The sequence below is a fragment of the Solanum pennellii genome, chromosome 1 (genome assembly GCF_001406875.1).
Source record: "Solanum pennellii chromosome 1, SPENNV200".
Lineage (NCBI taxonomy): Eukaryota > Viridiplantae > Streptophyta > Magnoliopsida > Solanales > Solanaceae > Solanum > Solanum pennellii.
In genome coordinates this window covers 7,991,588-7,998,419 of record NC_028637.1, presented here as the reverse complement: position 1 = coordinate 7,998,419, position 6,832 = coordinate 7,991,588, and positions in this window count along the sequence as shown.

Below are 6,832 nucleotides of genomic sequence, written 5' to 3'. Positions count from 1 at the left end.
TAGTTCTCATTGTTTTGTTCGTTTCAGCCATGAACACATCTTGGATAGTAAGTGCTTAAAGAACTGACCTTACCGGATACTCCTTGAAGCGGCTTACACTTCACACTTACATAGGTGATTTCTAAATGTGTTATCCCATAGATACACCATTTGATATTCCCTGTATCAAACTTAGAATCCATTAAAAAGCCCTTATGTCTTTATCCTGGTTACTAAACAATGTCTCATCATGAGAATGGATCATAAAATAATAATAATTTTTCTTTTCCTTTGACAATGTTGAACCGTCATCAATGACTTTGTTTTATCTCATTGAACCTAGATCTTGGGATCTCCAGTCTTCTAGGTACAGTTACCTCCACGATGACTTGTTCTCGGCGATAGTCCCATTCCCGTCGATGATTTCTCAACTCCCTCTCTATTTACGCCTTTTGTAAGTTGATCCGACACATTATCTTTTGACTTCACATAGTAAATTATGATAATTCCACTAGAGAGTAGTTTTCTCATAGAGTGATGTTTTCGTCTTATGTGATGAGACTTTTCGTTATACATAATGCTTCCAGCCCTCGCTATTGCAGCTTGACTATCACAATGAATGCATATAGGGGCCATTGGTTTGGGCTAAAATGGAATATCTTCTAAGAAATTCCGGAGCCATTCATCTTTTTCACCTGCCTTGTTTAAAACAATGAATTCAGACTCCATTGTAGAGTGAGCTATACATGTTTGTTTGGATGATTTCCAAGATATTGCTCCTCCACCAATAGTAAAAACGTATCCACTTGTGGATTTTGTTTCAGTTGACTCAGTAATCCAATTTGCATCACTATATCCTTCAAGAACGGCTGGATATTTGTTGTAATGTAAAGCATAATTTTGAGTGTAATCTAAGTATCCCAAAACTCTCTTCATTGCCAACCAATGAGTATGATTAGGATTACTTGTGTATCGACTCAGTTTGCTGATAGCGCAAGCTATGTCTGGTCGTGTACAATTCATGACATACATTATGCTTCCCAATCCGCTAGCATAGTCCAATTGAGACTGACTTGCACCTTTATTCTTTGCAAGATGAAGATTTACATCAATTGGAGTCTTTGCCCTTTTAAAATTCAAAAATTTGAATTTTTCAAGTATCTTTTAAATATAATGAGTTTGACACAATGCTAGACGGTTAGGAGTTTTAAGAATTTTAATTCCTAATTTCACATCAGCAACTCCTAAATCTTTCATATAAAACTTACTAGCAAGCATACGCTTTGTAGCTTTTATATTAGCAATGTCTTTGCTCATTATAAGCATATCATCTACATATAGGCATAAAATAACTTCCTGATTTGGAGTATCTTTAATGTAAACACACTTATAACATTCATTGATCTTAAATCCATTTGACAACATGATTTGATCAAACTTTGCATGCCATTTTTTTTGTGCTTGTTTTAGTCCATAAAGTGACATAATAAGTTTGCACACTTTCTTTTCTTTACCAGGAACTACAAAACCCTCAGGCTGTTCTATGTAAATTTCCTCTTCAAGCTCTCCATTTAAGAAGGATGTTTTCACATCTATTTGATGAATTTCAAGACCGTATACTGCAGCTAGTGCAATTAATATCGGAATTGATGTAATCCTAGTCACTGGCCAGTATGTGTCAAAATAATCAAGACCTTCTTTTTGTCTAAAACATTTGACAACAAGTCTTGCTTTATATTTGTCAATAGTTCCATCGTCTTTAATCTTCCTTTTAAAGATCCATTTTGAACCCAAGGGTTTGTTCCTTGGAGGAAGATCAACCACCTCCCAAGTATGATTGCTTAAGATTGATTCAATTTCACTATTAACAACATCCTTCCAAGAGGTTGAGTCGCTAGACAACATTGCTTCCTTGAATGCTTGAGGCTCACTTTCAAGAAGAAATGTTACAAAATATGATTCAAATGAAGTATATTTCTTTTGACGTTTACTGCGTCTTGGACTTTCTTCATTTTGTTGATTCTCTTTTGGTTCTTCTCTGGGTTGTTTAGATCCTTCACTAGATGACTCAAGTATAGTTTTGTACGGATAGATATGTTCAAAAAATTTAGCACTATCTGATTCCATTACCGTATTATCATGAATATCCGGATGTTCGTACTTATGAACCAAAAATCGACATGCCTTACTGTTTGCGGCATATCCAATAAATACACAATCCAAAGTCTTAGGTCCTATTTTTACCCTCTTAGGTATAGGAACTTGGACTTTGGCTAGGAACCCCCACACTTTGAAATATTTCAAATTGGGTGTTCTACCTTTCCATTTCTCACATGGAATTACATTTGTCTTTGAGTGGGCACTCTGTTAAGTATCTGATTTGTTGTAAGGATAGCTTCCCCCCCACAAGTTCTATGGTAAACCTGAACTTATAAGTAATGCATTCATCATTTCTTTTAAAGTTCAGTTTTTCCTTTCTGCAATTCCATTAGACTGAGGAGTGTAGGGAGCAATAGTTTGATGGATTATTCCATTTTCTAAACATATTTCTGCAAATGGAGATTCATATTCTCCACCTCTATCACTTCTGATCATTTTTATCTTTTTATCTAACTGATTTTCAACTTCAGTTTTATATTGCCTAAATGCATCTATTCTTCATCCTTACTATTTAGCAAATAGACATAACAATATCTAGTGCAATAGTCAATAAAAGTTATGAAATACTTTTTCCCACCACGTGATGGTGTTGACTTCATGTAACAAATATCTGTGTGAATCAATTCTAAAGGATTTGAATTCCTTTCAACAGATTTATAAGAATTCTTAGCATACTTAGATTCAACACAAATTTGATATTTTGATTTATTGCACTCAAATTTTTGCAAAATATTTAAGTTAATCAGTTTTCGCATGGTTTTGTTATTAACGTGTCCCAAACGTTCATGCCATAAACATTTAGACTTAAGCAAGTAAGAAGAAGCAAAATCTTTATTCATATCAACTTCAATTATATTGAGTTTTAAAAGACCTTCACTAAGGTAGCATTTTCCTACATACATATCATTTTTTCTTACTACTACTTTATTAGAAACAAATACACATTTAAATCCATTCTTGGTCAGAACAGGAATTAAAACTAAATTCTTTCTCAATTCTGGAACATACGAGACCCTATTCAAAGTCACCACCTTTGCTGATGTCATCTTTAATAGGACTTTGCCAGTTTCTTCCACCTTTGCAACAGCGGAGTTTGCCATAAACAATTTTTCATCTGTAAGTGGTGGAGTATATGATGAAAATAATTCTTTGTTGGCACAAACATGACATGAGGCACCAGAATCTATCAACCAATCTCTTGGATTTCCAACCAAGTTACATTCTGAAAGCATTGCATAGAGATCGTCCATTTCTCCTTTGGATTCAGCCAAGTTTGCTTGATCCTTCTTTTTCTTGTCCTTTTTTGGACCCCGGCATTCATTAGACCTATCACCATGTTTACCACTATTAAAGAAGTTTCCATTGAATTTCTTCTTAGGAGGATTGCTTTTTGGACCAGATGCTTTCTTTCTTTTCTTTAATTTTGTGGGATCTTCTTCGACAAAAATTACTCCAGATATTGCTGAATTACCACGCGACCTCTTTTCTGCAGCCTTATTATCCTCTTCGATTCTCAACCTTACTATGAGATCTTCAACAATCATCTCCTCGCGTTTGTGTTTCAAGTAATTTTTGAAGTCCTTCCATAATGGAGATAACTTTTCAATAATTGCAGTCACTTGAAAAGCATCATTCACAATCAATCCTACCTTAAGGATTATGTGAGTATTAAAGAAAAACATAATATTTCTAACATAGGCATTAAATAAATTTATACCTTCAGCAAGGAGATCATGGATTATGACCTGCAATTCTTGAACTTGGTTGACGACAGTCTTACTGTCTATCATCTTATAGTCCAGAAATTTTGCCACAATAAATTTCTTCATTCCGGCATCTTCTGTTTTGTACTTCTTTTCTAAAGCATCCCAGAGTTCTTTTGAGGTTTTGGCATTGCTGTACACATTGTACAGATCATCTTGCAGACCACTCCAAATATAATTTTTACACAAAAAATCTGAGTGTCTCCATTCTTCTGTTACCAAGAATCGTTCATCAGCCGGAGTTTCATCTGACATAACAGGAACATTCTCATTAATGAACTTCTGCAGACTCAACGTAGTTAGATATAAGAAAATCTTTTGCTGCCATCTCTTAAAGTCAACTCCAGAAAACTTTGCTGGTTTCTCAGCCGGCGCTAAGACAACATTTGAACGATTATGTGCAACCGATGTTGTTGCAGCACTTACTGTTCCAGCATTTGTTTGACTGGAACTAGTCTTTTTTTTATGTCACAAATGGCAGATAAGTTAAATATTTTAAATACTAACAGTAAATAACAAATCTTTACAAAAGCTGTTTCTGATTTAACGATAAAGTTTTTATGTTCTTTTAATCATTGATCGAATAAATTTTACAAATTCAAGCAGAGTAGAAAACCATAAAGGTTTTATTCTCCAGAAACCTCAAATACAAAAACTGTTTAATTTCTTAAGATTGTTACTCTTAGAGTAACCTGTATTTATAAGGTTAACCAATGAACAGAAACAGAAATAAGATGAAGCAGAAAATACATGAAATACAAGAATTAATCCGAGTCCACAGAAACAATTGTGTGTCCTTAAGAAATTTAATCCCCTCACTGTACCCAATGTCATGAATTATTTTCTCCCAAGATAAAACAGATTAAACCTGTTAAAGAAATAGCGGTACCTCAAACTTCTTTAACTTCAACGAACTTAAGAACAGCAACAAGTCACACAGACTCAGTCGATCGACACTTTTATTTTATTTGAGAGAAAAATAAATGCAGAGAAGGAAAAAATTTCAGTGTTTTAAAAAATTTAAAATTGACTTCCTTTTATATCCATTTTCAGCAATGGACGTGTCTGTTCAGTGAAATCTGTTCAGACCCATTTTATCCAAAAAGTTGTGTCTTTTGGAAAAAAAATAACAACTTTTCGGAAAATTGTGTCTGTTAGGAAAATAACGACTTTTTTGAAAGGTAACGATTTTTCGAAAAGTAATGACTTTTTGGAAAGAGTAACAACTATTCGAAATGTTACCGCTACCTGCAAATTTATAAGAGATAATTTTAAAAGGATTTATTTGATTTAACAAAAACTGATTAAATAAATTTTGTCCAAAAAATTTATCAATCAATCACATCATTTGCCAAATCCAAATCCAAATCAAAATCCGAAGCCGAGGCCGAGAGAGCGACGACGACGACGGCGCGAGGGGGTATCTTCTTATTAGCTCTTTAAGAAGTAATAGAAATGTTTCCTTCTATAGACAACAATTACCCTTTCTTTTGCCGATATGGGAGAAATGACTTTTCATTTGCACTTTGCAAATGACTTTTCATTTTCCCTCCAAAGTAGTTCCCTCACTTTTCATATTCTCTCTTTTCTTTTCCTATTAACATTTGCTAAAACCCAACAGAAAATTATTAATAAAATAAGTTCATGGAGGTAATAGAACTTTTGTATAGTTTAAGTGTGTGTCTGGGATTTCATGCATAGGTTGAGGGGGCAATTCTGCATTATCCCTTTCGTGATTAATTCATTTATTAGAGATTCTTGGGTTATATAATAATGAAAAATAATAAAATTCATGTTGGAATATTGCTAATATTTTTAATGAACCTATTTTCCCATTAAAATGTATGGATATTAGTAGGTAAATATTTACAATTTTAACGCAATTATTATTTATGACCGCGCGAGGCGCGGGAAAATTACCTAGTATGACATAAAGAAGAAAACAATAAGCTTTCGTAACTGGATAATGCCTTGTTGCAAGTTACATAGAAACAGAATGGAATGAAACAATAAGCTTTCTTATTTGGCTAATGCCATGTTTCAAGTTTCATTGAAACATAAATTAAATTCCAAATATATATTATTCCTTTCTATTTCACGCTATGAAATTTTAATTCTTTAATCTTTGTTTGCACTAGTTTGTGTAGTTCGACTTTTAGGAGGCTGATGCCCCCATTCACATCATTCACCATCACAATAATAGGGAGATATATCGCCACAAAGACGTTTACAGTCTGCGTCTATCTTGCAACAACACTGGGAATGTCTTTTGCTTCATTTAACCTTTGGTAAGACACCTATCAAATTAAATGTTAGGATCTATATTTAATACGAAAACACATTTCATATATCAGCATAAAAATCTTTTCAAAATTAAATATGAAAAATATTAGAGAGAAGTGTATGATACTCCATTACTCATAGATCAAATTAAGTCAAAGACTCACATATCCCTATCATCATAAACATGAAGGAAAAACCCACACTTTGAAAGTCATATCTTAATTTTTTTTTATGCTTAGTAAGTCACTTGATGATGTTGTTTTGTTTTCATTGTGTCCTATTTATAGTGTATTTAATTGAGTACTTAATAAATATATATTGTTTTTGAATCTTGTAATATAACTATTTTGTTTTTATCTTATGTTCCTTCTACCAAACAAATTTAACAAAGTCAAACTAGTAGTAAATGAAAGAGGAAAAATATAATTATGTAATTTTTCCTTTGACTAATGATGGAATTACAAATAAAAATTAATTTTTTCAATGTAATAAATTACTCATCTAGGGATTTAAGTATCACACAATCAAATAGAGGCTAAAGAATTTGAAGTTTATAAGTTGTAAATATTTTTCTTAATGTAATATGTTATGCAGTCTCGAACTAATAATTGACATGTTATATATATATATATATATATATATATATA